At 40.6% G+C, this 15202-nt stretch overlaps 1 protein-coding gene across 4 annotated transcripts in view; it reads left to right on the top strand.

Moving 5' to 3' along the window:
* The window catches only part of gjc2 (gap junction protein gamma 2), a 237751-nt gene that overhangs the window by 89612 nt on the left and 132937 nt on the right, over positions 1–15202 (top strand). The gene's annotated exons all lie outside the window — the stretch shown is intronic.

Below are 15202 nucleotides of genomic sequence, written 5' to 3'. Positions count from 1 at the left end.
GTCCATAGGTGGCTTACAGACTGATGCAGCTACCGCAGGCTCTGTTACATTTGGGACAGATGGGTAGGGTGTTGGTGTTGGTGTGGCAGCGCGTTCGTTTTTCTGTTTTCTCTTGTCTTCTGCTTTATTCTGATGTCAAGTGTTGAGGTGCTCAATGCCTTCCCAGATGCTTCAACTCCACTTTGCATGGACTTGGGCCAGTGATTCTCAGGTTTTTGCGGGAATGCCGCAATTCACCAGTGAGGGCATGAGGGTATTGTTACAACATGGGGTAAACCCCTCTGCTAATTTAAACCATGATTCGGAGGAGCCAGTGTTGGACTAAGGTGGACAAAGCTAAAAATCACACAACACCAGGTTATAGTCCAACAGGTTTATTTGGACCTGATGAAGAAACAGCTCTTTGAAAGGTAGTGCCTCCAAATAAACCTGTTGGGATATAACCTGTTGTTGTGTGAGTTTTAACTTAATTTAAACCAGACACACAGAAAAGCTCACCTTGCGCCGTAATCTGTGAAGTTTAGAGTGGCAAAGAACTATCCCAAATATCACTATTTAAAATTAACAATTTTATTCTTTAAGTCGAAAAGGGAACATTAGACAACAACTATTTACAACTCCTTCCTCCTAAACCTATCTTTTACCTCCCGTTCTACAATACTGGTCCGATTAAAAGCCCCGATTAAGATTTACAAAAAAAACCACATTTTAAAACCAGCCAGCTGTGTTGATTCTTCTCTGTAGATTTTCCTGGGTTGTTTTTCTTCGGTCTTCTGCTACATACCTTTCAGAGAGTTAATCTGTGAGTAGTTGGTTGATGCTTGACTGCTCTTTGCCTTTCTCTGCTGTCCTTCCCAACTGTTAAAAATACCTGAGTTTATATATGCCAAAACATCGGACCATCTCATTGGTTTGATGTCAGCAAAACATTAAAATTCAAATTCGATTGGAGTTTGGTTTCTTAGGGCATAATGTAAACTGATTGGCTGAATTTGAATTTATTGTGTACTATAGATACGCAGCTCCAGCTATTTGTTTCATAACCAAATGTTACATTTTCAAATATTTCGGCACATGCTGTGCTTTCAGTTAGCCCTTGCCAGCTTTCACACTCTCTTAAAGGTACAGTACACACAACACCTTCATAACAGTATCATTGAAGCACTTGCTGTGTCCATCTGGGACTCTCTGACCATTTCAAAGCTTGGAAGCTTGAGGAGTCACAGGTCCGGGTAACGATGGGGGATTCCCTCTGGTGTCTAGATTAGAGTGGTGCTGGAAAAGCACAGCAGTTAAGGCAGCATCTGAGGAGAAGTAAAATCGACGTTTTGGGCAAAAGCCCTTCATCCTTCAGGGCAGGGGAAATGACCTGGGAGTGGCAGTGGGTGAGGGACTCACTGAGATTCTTGTAGAGAGAGGAGGAAAACTTCTTCAAGGCAGGCATCCCCTCTGGTGTCAACCATTGTAAAAGTTGTCTCAACTGTCTCCTCCCTGTGGTTGAGGAACTCTTCCCAGAATCTCACTGTGACTTCCAGCCATAGAGGGACACAATGGACATGATTTTTACCACATGACAGCAGCAGGAGAAGTGCAGAAAAAAGAACCTACCCCGTACATGGCCTCCTTCGAACTTTACAAAGGCCTTTGACATTGTCAATCAGGAAGCACTTTATTCGTCGGGAACAGGCCAACTTGAGGTGGGTGCTAGCTGATTAATGGATACACTGGTCTCTGCTGCTGTCAGAGATATCTCAAAGAACCATTTTCTATACTAATGAAATTGGATTTGTGACTCATAATTGCTACCTCTTGTGTTTTGTTAGTGTTCTACTATGAAACTGGACTGTTGTCTCCAGGGCATAAATTTTTGGAACCTTGGGTTGCCCAAATATCAGGGTTCCTCTTTCAACCTCCCAGGTTAAATCAAAAGAAAGGCAAAGCACAATGCATTAAAGTAAGCCACATGATCAGAGTGAGGGAGATTTTGCAGGAACGAGACTGACAGAGTGAATAACTGCGAATTTGGGTCAAAGTGTGAATTCAACTAATAAATCTTTTGTAAGTTTAATTAAAGAATAAAAATCAGAATCATACTTAGAACCAATTGATTTTAAGGACGTAAAAATAGCCTGTTTAAACAAGCAGTTCTCAGTCAAACACATAGAATTCGTTGCCTGAATTAGGTGTTGATTGCTAAAGCAGGAAGGTAAGAACAATAAATTACTCATCAGAGTTCTCCATATTAGAAGGGGTTGTTCAAAGCACGTGGTCAGAATAAGCCACACGGTCAAAGAGTGGGGAAGACTTTGCCAGAGTGACACAGGTGGTGCCGGAGGACTGGAAAATTGCTCATGTTGTCGCCTATAGAAGAAAGATAGTAGGGATATTCCAGGTAATTACAAACCAGTGAGTCTGACGTCAGTGGTGGGAAAGTTGCTGGAGAAGGTACTGAGGGATAGGATCTATTTATATTTAGAAAAGAATGGACTTATCAGTGATAGGCAACATGGTTTTGTGTGGGGGAGATTGTGCCTTACTGAATTAATAGAGTTCTTTGAAGAAGTGACCAAGTTGCTAGATGAAGGAAGGGCTGTTGATGTCATATACATGGACATTTCATAAGGCGTTTGATAAGGTTCCTCGTGGTAAACTAATAGAGAAAGTGAAGTCACATGGTTTGCAGGGGGTTCTAACTAGGTGGATAAATAACTCGTTGAGCAATAGGAGACAGAGAGTAGTAGTTGAAGAAAGTTTCTTGAAATGGAGAAAGCTGTACATCTCTATGACTGTGACTCTATGGTGTTCCACAGGGGTCAGTGTTGGGGCCACTGTTGTTTGTGATATACATAAATGATCTGGAAGGGGGCACTGTTGGTATGATCAGCAAGTTTGCAGATGACATGAAGATTTGTGGAGTAGCAAAAAGCATAAGAGACTGTAAAAAGAAGACAGGAGGATTTAGATAGACTGGAGAGGTGGCAGATGGAGTTCAATCCAGACAAATGTGAGGTGATACATTTAGGCAAGTCTAATTCTAGAACAAATTATACAATGAATGGAAGATCCTTGGGAAAAGTTGATGGGCAGAGAGATCTGGGAGCACAGGTCCATTGTACCCTGAAGGTTGCTGCAGAGGTGGATAGAGTGATCAAGAAGGCATATAGTATGCTTGCCTTCATTGGACGGGGTATTGAGTACAAGAGCTGGCAAGTCATGTTAAAATTGTATAAGACATTGGTTTGGCCGCATTTAGAATACTATGTACAGTTCTGGTCACCACATTACCAAAAGCATGTGGATGCTTAGGAGAGGGTACAGAGAAGGTTTACGAGGATGTTGCCTGGTATGGAAGGTGCTAACTATGAAGAGACGTTGAGTGAGTTAGGTTTATTTTCATTAAAAAAACTGAGATTGAGGGAGGACCTGATTGAGGTTTACAAAATCGTGAAGGGTATAGACAGGGTGGATAGAGATAAGCTTTTTCCCCAGGGTGAAGGATTCAATAACGAGAGGTCACACTTTCAAGGTGAGAGGTGAAAAGTTTAAGGGGGATACACGCGGCAAGTACTTCACACAGACGGTGGTGGGTGTCTGGAACGTGTTGCAAGCAGCAGTGGTAGAGGCAGGCATGGTAGATTCATTTAAGATACATCTGGACAGATGCATGAATAGATGGGGAGCAGAGGGATACAGATGCTTAGGAATTGGGCGACAGAGTTAGACAGTAGATTTGGATCAGCTCAGGCTTGGAGGGCCGAAGGGCCTGTTCATGGGCTGTAAATTTTCTTTGATCTTTTCTATGTTCTTTGAGTTAAAGTGACTACCAGGGAATTTGGGTCAAAGTGAAGACTTGGAGCAGAGGGAGAAAGTGGTGCTTCAATTAAGGCTTACTAATAGAAAGTCTCTCGAACAAGAGGCAAGGTGGAGAAGAAATGTGGCATGGATGAAGCGGTCAACAGCAGCATGACATTGTAAGTGCAGGTAAAGCATCTGATTGGTAAGTAGGTTTGGGTAGTGTTTTCAGTCTTCAAAGTGAATGTTGGGTAGTTAGTTTGCGTTCACACCTTGTTACCTTTTCATTGCAGCTCATACTTATTCTGACTGGCAAATAGTTTTTAGAGTTATGGGATGGAGGTTAAGAAGGGTAAAACAGAGTGATTCCTTTGGAATATGTGAAATCATGGACGTGCCATGTGTCACAATTAAATACATCGATAGGAAGTGTCACCAGCTTTATAAGGTTAAGTTCAGGGATTTGGAACTTGGTCGGTGGCTAGAGTTACTGTTGTGACTCCATAAGGCAGAGGACTACTTTGATAACATATATAGGGAGGTGGTCACACAGTAGATTGAAGTGTACTGGCAGAAAGAGAATGGATGATTACCAGGTGTCTAAGAAAATGATGCAGGAAGTGCAGGAGTCCCTGAGTGTATTGTATTGCTAATTGTTTCGAGAAGGAATTGATATAGCACTTTGGGCTAAAGGGATCAAAGGATGTGAGGGGAAAGCGGGAATTGTGTGACGATGCTGTCACTTTAAAAAGGTTATTTTGTCCATGGATTTTTTTTGAAGAGAGGTCGTAAAGCCAGAGATGCCGAAGAGTCTAGGGTGCTTAACAGTTTAACAATGGAAGGAGAGTGGCCAGTTCTCCCGGTTCAGGTTATTCTAGTTTTTCTTTTAGCTATAGCAGTCACAATGATGTTGGAGTGCAGAAGAGTTGCAAGCTTCCGTAGAGGATTCCTCTGACTTTCTCTGAAATCTCTCTCTGGATGTTGTTCCTTCCTCCCTGTAAGAATCTGTATTTGAATTTACCTTTTTGCCAAGGATGTTGTTGTATTGCAACAGTTAATTAGTAATAGTTACCGTATCGGATTGGTTAAGTTTTTCAATAGTTATTCTAAATTCTGTTTTCTTTTGTTCGTGTTTCAATTGTAGTGTTTAAATAAATTGTTTTGCTTAAAGCTGAGTAGTTTGACCAGTTGCATCACACCTGGAACACCCACTTCCCATCTGCCTTTAAAATAAGAAAAAGTTAGGGTCTAGGCTACCTTCCTAAAATACTTTGAGGGGTTTTGGCCTGGTCAATAACAATGGGCTGTTGAGTAGGATGATCAGCCATGATCATAATGAATGGCGGAGCATACTAAAGGGCCGAATGACCTACTCCTCCTATTTTTGATGTTTCTACTAACAACAATTGTAGGAAGAATAATGAGATCTTCAAAGCAGATTTCGGGCAATTAGTAAGTAAATTAGAAAGCGGGAATTTAAGTGTAGTAATCTTAGAGTTACAGAAAATGCCACGTGCTTCTGAGGATAAGAACAATTGCACATTTAGAGCAGTAGAATCACAGAATCCAGACAATGTGGAAGCAGGCCAATCGACCTATTGAGTCACATTATCCCTCCAATAAGCATCCCACCCAGACCAAGCCCCTACTCTATCCCTGTAACCCTGCATTTCCCATGGCCAATCCACCTAACCTGCACATCTTTGGACTGTGGGAGGAAACCGGCGCACCCGAAGGAAACCCGTTAAGATGTGGGCTGAATGTGCAAAATTCACAGAGGCGGTTGCCCGAGGCAGGAATCAAGGCTGGGTCCCTGGTGCTGACCACTGAGCCACTAGGCCACCCTATGTTGAGGCTTGCTGGAGGACCTGCTGTTTTAGATCTAATATTATGTAATAATGAAAGGTTAATTGAATTTTGGTTTTCTCAGTGTTGTGTGAACCTTTGGAATTCTCTATCCTAGAGGTTATGGATGCTCATCTTTGAGTATTTGTAAGGTAGAGATAGATAGAATTCTGATTATTAATGGTATAATTGTTAGGAAGATGGAATGGGTAAAAGAGGCATTGATGTATTTGATCAGCCATGATTGTATCAAATGGCAGGGCAGGTTTAACAGGCTGAAAGGTGTAGTCCTGACCCTATGTTCCTATGTTTGGCACTAGCTTGGTTGTAGGAATTGCTGGAAGGATGAATATTTCGACACCAGTTTGTCTTTGGAATCAACATCATGTTTTTGTTTTGTCATGTTTTATTTCTTTACCCTTCAAATCTCCCTAGGTATACGCTAGACAGTGGAACTGTTTAACCATACCGAGGAGTTTTGATTCATGAATGATTTTAGACCGAACCTTCTCAAAGTTTCTCTGAAGCTTAAACATCTGTAGCACACAATAAAGACGATGGTACAGACTTCTGTAGGACACAGGCTTGCATACGTTGGTGAAATTGTTGAACTCATTTAGGCTAAATCAGTAATATGGTCCAATGCTAAAGGAGTAAGTGAGCAGAAGACCTGGTGTTGTATTTATTAAATCTTTGAAGATTTAAATAAAGATGTAATTATTAAATATTGAGAGAAGGAGGAAGTGACTATTATGTTAAATAATAATTAAATGTTTTTTAGAGAAAATTATTGTACTTGACAAACTTCAGATTACTTTGGTTATATTGGAGAAATATAGTGGATATGATTGAAGGATTGAATGGAGAAGCACAACTGTTTTCAGCTATCTCGCAAACTGCTAGAATTTACAAAGTTGTGATTTTCTAGAAGGAGCTGGCTGAATGGATATGTCAATATTCCTGGATGAGCGAAGGTGGAATTTCTGCTTTATGCCTTTCCCCCTGAATCTTTGAGTTTCTGGATTTTTTTTTCAATTTGCTTTCAGTTTCCTCTCCATCCTTTTTAAAGATTCTGACTAGATAAGGTAGTATTAATTCCACCAAGACAACTGCTTCTCATTGAATTGGCAGCAATTTATATGTGAGCAGATTCAGTAAGATTCCATAATTGTGTTAAAAGGAGTATCACAATCAAATCCAATCATTCGCCATCTGATGTCCATGTATTGTCAGAGTCACGCTGGATTGTAATTATGAAAAAGGGACTTATTTCTACAATCTTTCTTAGGAATGCTTCACAGCATACCACATATGCAGTGAATTACTGAAATAAACATCAACCTTCGATGTAGCCAAGCTGTACAAGTTTTATAAACAGCATCCTCACTGATTCCTCCTCTCCTTCATCAAACCAACCTACTGTAGTTGGCACTCTGACCATTTATAGTAGGCGTACTGCTGCAACAGCTGAGAACAGCTTATTTTCACAGATTGCAAATCAAACCACAACCTTCAACAATCTTTGTGGCTTGATGTCATTTATTTTGGAGAAATATTTTTGTTACTTGGCTTGGTATAAGATGAATCATTTATAATGAAAAATTAACTTTAAAACACACACAGCAATAAATAAGTAATTTCTTTCTGTTCAATATGATAAATATTTTCTTTTCAAAAATCTCATGGTTTTCACCAATGGAATTGTAGTAGGAGTTCAACAACTTTGGTCCATAGAAACTCAGCGAGTGACTGAAAATGTTAAAAGTATTAGATGAATTAAATACGCTGGGTATTTCAGTGAACATTTACAAAGTGTATGCACTGTTTCCTTTATGACTCATGTGGACAACTTACTACTCAATATTTGTTATCCCTTATTTGCTCAGTATGATACTTTTTCTTCTTGACATTATTTGATCTGATTCACATACAATGGAAAATTGTATCCTTTCCTGCGCTGCTGAACACTTGAGAAATGATTCCAAATGACTGAAAATAGGTTTCCCATTCTGACATTCTGAGATCCCCAAACACTGTTCATCAAGAGCAAAAAGTGATTTTAATTCTTGTTCCAACAGCAACTGTGTGTCTGCAATGAATAATTATGCACACAAAAATCATCCAGTAAACAGGCAGTCAGTGATGCATGTTATTTCAATTTCTTTGGCAAATTATTTATAAAATGAATACCTATTATTAGAATATTATCCTAGGTTCAGCTGTCACCATCCTCGTGTGCATCACACAAGTGGAATTACCCTAAGTCCCAAAATATGTTAAATGTAATAATTATAATGCAAAATCTTGTTTCTTGGATTGCATTTTATTATGTTATTAAGCTGGGTTACATTTTTAAACTTGTTTATCATTTACAGTTGTGCTTATATGTTTACATCAGTAAATTCTAAACATAATTAATCTGTGACAAGTTTATATGCCTTTTAAAATTCTTAATTTGTTTGTCTTAAACATTATGATTTTGTGCAGTTTTTTTGTAAACTTTGAAAAATGTTGTATCATATTCTGTGTAGCATTAAATAGCAACTAGTTGTTATGATTGTTCAGAGATGGGTATCAAGAACAGATGTGAAATAAATTGTTTTTGTCTCTTTAGCCCATGCCTCAGCTGGCAGAGTGGTAAATTTCGCTTGATATTTTTATCCAAGAGGATTTCCTGAATCGTGCTTTCCAATAAAAAAAATTAATTTCTTAATGCTGTATCACAGCATCAGATGATGGTACAGTGGTAATATCACTGAACTAGTAATCTGGAGGCCCAGACTAATGTTGTGTGGACATGGGTTCAAAAACCATCACAGCGGCTGGTGGAAATCCAATTCACTTAATATACATGAATATAAAACTAGTCAATAATAGAGACCATCATGAATTTCATCAAGTTGTAAATATTCATTTAGTTTATTCAGAAAATCTTCCTAATCTAGTTTACATGTGACTCCAGACCCATAGTAATGTAGTTGATTGTTAATTCCCCTCTGAGAAGGACTAGCAAGCCACTCATTTCAAGGGACATTAGTCGCCTTGCCAATACATAAAACAGCAAGTCTTGCACTCCAAAGCGCATTTTATTTTCAGTTACGTTTCGGTTCCATGCTGAGTTAAGCAAATTTGAGGAGCAGTTGAGGGTATCAAAATTGGCCACTGGTGTATATGTATCTTCTCACTTTCTGAATCATTTGCCAGGTAATTTTGTTGGAAAGTGCATCTGAGAAGCTAGAATGAAGGTAGGCTGAAGCCCATGTTCTAACAATTTACCAACACTGTCAAAGTTCAGCAAAATGTAGTCTCTGGGCGTCTGTAAATCTGTACACCGCCCCCCCCCCCCGCCCCCGGCCACCGCGAGAGGAACTGCATTGAAGTGTGAAAAAAAATTCAACAATCAAATTTTTTTTACAGTAAAGAAAATGACATTGACAATTAGCTGTCTTTGCAATCTCTAATTTAAACATCCTTCCAAATCATATGTATTTTATTTAATAGCTTTTAGATTAGATTAGATTAGATTACTTACAGTGTGGAAACAGGCCCTTCGGCCCAACAAGTCCACACCAACCCGCCGAAGCGTAACCCACCCATACCCCTACATTTATCCCTTACCTAACACTACGGGCAATTTAGCACGGCCAATTCACCTGACCTGCACATCTTTTGTGACTGTGGGAGGAAACCGGAGCACCCGGAGGAAACCCACGCAGACACGGGGAGAACGTGCAAACTCCACACAGTCAGTCGCCTGAGGCAGGAATTGAACCCGGGTCTCTGGCGCTGTGAGGCAGCAGTGCTAACCACTGTGCACCCATGCCGCCCACTGCCAACTCAAAGAAAGGACAAAAACCCGCTCTGATGAAGAGACATCTAGACTCAGCATTAGCTTGCTCTCTCTATGGATGCTGCCTGACCCGCTGTGATTTCCAGCGTTTTTGTTTTCAAAAAGCCCTGGAGTCAGAGGGTAGAGATATTGTATATCTGAAATACTTAGTTTAAAAAAAATCTCAATTCTGAATAGTGAACCAAGATCCTGGAAGAATTTGAAAATTGCAGTAAGAGAATTTAAGTTTGGGGACATGAAGACTTCAGTGGTTCTGAGCAAAGATAAGATACTGATTGTTGGGAACTTGCATAAGAGAACATAACTGACAAGAGTTCTGGGTCAGATTCTGTCATATAGTACACAAACTCCCCGTATATATGTTCATAGAGTCATAGAGATGTACAGTATGGAAGCAGACCCTTCTGTCCAACCCGTCTATGCCGAACAGATATCCCAACACAATCTAGTCCCATCTGCCAGCACCCGGCCCATATCCCTCCAAACCCTTCCTATTCATGTACCTATCCAACTGCCTCTTAAATGTTGCAATTGTACCAGCCTCCACCACATCCTCTGGCAGCTCATTCCATACACGAACCACCCTCTGCATGAAAACGTTGCCCTGTAGGTCTCTTTTTATCTTTCCCCTCTCACCCTAAACCTATGCCTTCTAGTTCTGGACACCCCGACCCCAGGGAAAAGACTTTGCCTATTTACCCAAACAATGCCCCTCATAATTTTGTAAATCTCTATAAGGTCACCCCTCAGCCTCCGATGTTCCATGGAAAACAGCCCCAGCCTGTTCAGCCTCTCTGGATAGCTCAAATCCTCCAACCCTGGCAACATCCTTGTTAATCTTTTCTGAACCCTTTCAAGTTTCACAACATCTTTCCAATAGGACGGAGACCAGAATTGCACTCAGTATTCCAACAGTGGCCTAACCAATGTCCTGTACAGCTGCAACATGACCTCCCAACTCCTGTACTCAATATCTGACCAATAAAGGAAAGCATACCAAACGCCTTCTTCACTATCCTATCTACCTGCGATTCCACTTTCAAAGAGCTATGAACCTGCATTCCAAGGTCTCTTTGTTCAGCAACACTCCCTAGGACCTTACCATTAAGTGTATAAGTCTTGCTAAAATTTGCTTTCCCAAAATGCAGCACCTCGAATTAAATTCCATCTGCCTCTTCTCAGCCCATTGGCCCATCTATTCAAGGTCCTATTGAAATTTGAGGTAACCTTCTTCGCTGTCCACTATACCTCCGATTTTGGTGTCATCTGCAAACTTACTAACTATACTTCTTATGGTCACATCCAAATCATTTATGTAAATGACGAAAAGTAGTGGACCCAGCACCGATCCTTATGGCACTCCACTGGTCATTGGCCTCCAGTCTGAAAAACAACCCTCCACCACCACCTTCTGTCTTCTACCTTTGAGCCAGTTCTGTATCCAAATGGCTAGTTCTCCCTGTATTCAGTGAGATCTAATCTTGCTAATAAGTCTCCCATGGGGAACCTTGTCCTCAAATTTCTGTAAACCTTTTACTGACCCAAATTAGTTGGCTTTATTCCAATTATTGTTGCTGTATAATCAGTTCTGTCTAAATACTGGTGGTACTCAGCAGGGAATGGAAATTGCTTCATGAATAACATATGCCAAAAATAGTTTTATAAACATGAAAATTGCACCATAATGATTCAGCATCCCTATTCTTTGTGACTGATGCAAAATCTCATCTGTCTGTCTTCTCACCATACTCCTTCATATTTCCAGTTTCTGAAAACAATAGATTATTTTAACAATTAGATTATTTAGTTTTAGTATTTCATGTGGACTTTAGAGAGATGGTGCAGCTTGTACTCCTCTTCCAGTAGATGATATATTTAGCAAAATAACCATTTTAGTAATCATTCTGGAGCAAACCATAATGATTGAGCTTTTATATTTTCTGATTTACTGAACCTTTACTTGTAAGGTCAGGAATCCAGCTTCAGGTTGATACTTTCTACCTCTCAGCATCTTTGACCTTGGTTAAGGTCTGCCAGTTAAGTGTCTGAGTGGCATTTGATCTGACCAGCCTTCTCTGTCAGGGAGAGGGCTTCTTGCTCGATCTCCAACTTGTGGGTGAAACCTCTTTTTTCCCCTCCCCAACCCCAGCTGCTATTAAATACCTCCCTAAGAGTCTAAGGTCAGAATACAATTAGGTGGACTGATTTTAGGGTAGTTCTAGTAACTTGCTCCTTGAATTATATAATTACCAACAAATATAACAAAATTAAAATGTTTTTGTCCTTTTCAGTTATCAGTTAAAGTACTTGACACTCTGATACCTTTACTGTAGGTCAATAGAATGAAATCAACTCCCTTTTAAGTTTGCTCAGTGAATTACTCTGTTAGTGATTTTAATTTTGTCGCAGACAAATGATTTTCATGTCTTGAGAGAGGTTATGTATTCTCTCAAGATTGGCACAGCCTCAAGTGTGCAGACAGCCTCTGAGCTCAGAAACGTGAGGAATGTGAAAATGAACCATAATTTAGCCAATTCAGGAGAATCAAATTTCTGGAACTGAGATCTGATACCACAATTTTTTTCTTTGGAGCAACGTCAGATTTCAGATACAAATCAATAAAACTGAAAAGTGAATGATTCTCTGAAAAAAGACTCTGATTTGATACAGAAGTTGAATTGTCAATCTTTGATTAATTAGTCCCAATGGATTTAGAGGAGGGAAGATAACTTGAGTAAGTACCTTGGGAGATTTGGAGATGGGAATAATTGGACTTGCAGAAAATGTTTCTCCTGTGTGAAAAGGATGTAATTAGTGTAATTGCGCTGTGAAGCATGAATGTGGTGGAATAGTGGGATGCATTAATTTTGAAGTTAAAGTAATTTGGGACTTGATGTTGAATTTCATGTCGTGTTGCTGACCACTTCCTATAATGCAGTAGACATTGATGAAAGTTTTTTTTACATAATGGGTATAATTATCTGCTGCCCCAAATAAGGTCAGCCCAAACTTCACACAACACCCCAACTGACAGAGTGAACCCTGGAGGGGATGCACTTGACCTGCAGGAAGAAATATGGCCCAAAACCCTGGTCTGGAGGGACATTGATTCCTAGATGCTGCTGCAATCAAGTATCTGACTATGACCAATCCCCTGGACTGAAATCAGGCAAACCCCTTGACTGATGGTGACAACACCCTCACTTCACTAAGGACCAGTCCTTTTTGACTTTGCACATGCTTCAACCAATGTCTAAATGTGTTTGCCATGTAAGCTGCTGTCATCTGCTGAAGTGTGACATTGACTTTGCATGGTGCTCAACAGCAACATATCCACCCCGTCCACTGCTAAGCCACAATCCATAAAATGCATCCTGTTTAGATGCATGTGTCTCTCTACAGCCAAAGCAAACCAACAGAAGCATATAAAGTATAAAATCCCTGAGCTTCAAAGCAGATGAAGTCTGGTAAGAATTGGTCCAAAAACAGCGATCAGGATTTGGAGAGGCTGCTGGCTTAGCGACATTCACCTGTATGGATGAAGGGTTGAAGAGCATGGTGGCCATGGAACATACAGGGAAATGGTGGTGACACAATAATTAGTTAAAGATTCAGAGGAAAAAAAAGCAGTGAGCTGCTGCTGCCAAGTAACTGCTGAGTTTTATGTCAGTTATTGGTACCATCTAGTTTTTCACAGAATAAAGGGACAAATGGGAGCTTTGTAGCAGTGAGGTAAGATGAATTAATAATGAAATTTATATGTATTGAATTAAGATGAGCTGTAGATCATCAGCAAGATTCAAAACTTGCAGTTTAAACCTCAGGAGGTAAACTGGAATTTTGATGTCAGAAATCTAATGTTTTCATTCTTTTTACTTCCTTGCTAAATTGCTGTAAAATGCTTGAACATTCGACTGGACAGCATTCAAACTGAGAGCCAGCACTTTGTCTAGCTTCTATGAGGTCACGAAGGTATCTGGAGATATGGACCTTCCATTCTATACCTCCAAGTGACAAATGGCGATATGCTCCCTTGAAAATTCGAAAGACAGAATGAAATGTTCCCTGCAGAGGTGTTTGGAATCATTGAGTCTGTCCTCTCATTCACATGGTTGGTGTAAATGTGGATGGTCTATGTAGAACAGATGAAACCACTGTCCCTAAATGTTGCTTGTAGCCTCTGTTTTGCTGCCCGAAAGTGCAGTGTCTTGATTGCAGTTGTCAACATCACATTCAAGGATTCTTATTATCTAGTGTTATGATCAGACCAGGAGTTGGCTGCTTGGCCATTACAACTTACTGTATCTTTGGGAGGTTTGAGAGGCTGTTCAAACTTCAAATTGGTGCATCGTCACCAGGTCCAAGAGCTATGAAGACAATCGAACAGAAACTTAAAGGTGTAATGAGCACCCTGAATTCCAGAGACCTGGTTGCGGTTTCTCTCTGAATTGAATTGAACTTATTGTCACGTGTACTGAGGCACAGTGAAAAGCTTTGTCTTGCAAGCAATACAGGTAGATCAAATAGTTAAACAGCATAGATAGGTAAATAATAGGTTAACAGTGGCAAAACCAAAACACAGGTACAGACGAATGCTAAGAGTTTGAGTCCATTCAGTATTCTAACAACAATAGGGTAGAAACCGTTTCAAAATTGGCTGGTGCGTGTGTTCAGGCTTTTGTACCTTCTACCTGGTGATTGCATAAAGGCATTGCCAGGGTGGGATGGATCTTTGAGAATGCTGGCAGCCTTTCCTTGACAGTCTGGTAGATGAATTCTATAGATGGGAGGTTGGCCTTTGTGATTGTCTGGGCCAGGTTCACAACTCTGTGTAACCGTCTCCAATCTTGAATGGTACAGTTGCCATACCAGGTAGTGATACTTCCAGACAGATTGCTCTTGATGGCGCACCTATAAAAGTTGGCAAGAGTATTCTCCATCTTGTCAAATTTCCTCAGCTGCCTGAGGAAGAAGAGACATGGTTGGGCCTTTGTAACCAGTGCGTCCACATGAAGAGTCCAAGAAAGCTTGTTGTTGATGACCACTCCCAGGAGCTTGTCACTCTCCATTCATTCCCCCTCTGCTGTGGGGGGCATGAGTAACATTCCGCTGAAAGTCAATAATGAGTTCCTTGGTTTTGCTGGCCTTGGGAGCTCGGTTGTTCTCAGTGCACCATTTTTCCAGGTCTTCCACCTCCCACCTGTAGTCTGTTTCATTGCCATTTGAGATTCGACCGACTATGGTGGTTTCATCAGCGAACTTGTAAATGGCATTAGTCTGGTATTTGGCGACGCAGTCATGGGTACACAGTGAGTACAGTATTGGTCTGAGTACGCACCCCCGGGGGGCTCCAGTGTTGAGTATTAGTGAGGATGAAATATTGTCCTTAGTCTTCACTGATTGTGGCCTGTGGGTCAGGAAACTGAGGATCCAGTTTCAGAGAGTGGGGCTTAGTCCGAGATCACTAAGTTTAGTAATTGGTCTTGAAGGGATAATAGTATTGAAGGCTGAACTGTAGTCAATGAATAGGATTCTTACGTAGCTGTTCTTGGTGTCAAGATGTTCCAGGGAGGAGTGAAGGGCAAGTGATATGGCATCTGATGTGGATCTATTGGTCTGATAGGCAAATTGGACTGGGTCAAGAGTAGTGGGGAGTCTGGAGTTGATTAATGCCATGACCAACCTTTCAAAGCACTTCATGACCACCAAAGTTAG

Source organism: Chiloscyllium plagiosum, chromosome 5, assembly GCF_004010195.1.
Source record: "Chiloscyllium plagiosum isolate BGI_BamShark_2017 chromosome 5, ASM401019v2, whole genome shotgun sequence".
In the NCBI taxonomy this organism is placed as follows: Eukaryota; Metazoa; Chordata; class Chondrichthyes; order Orectolobiformes; family Hemiscylliidae; genus Chiloscyllium; species Chiloscyllium plagiosum.
This window is presented reverse-complemented; position numbering and strand designations above follow the sequence as displayed.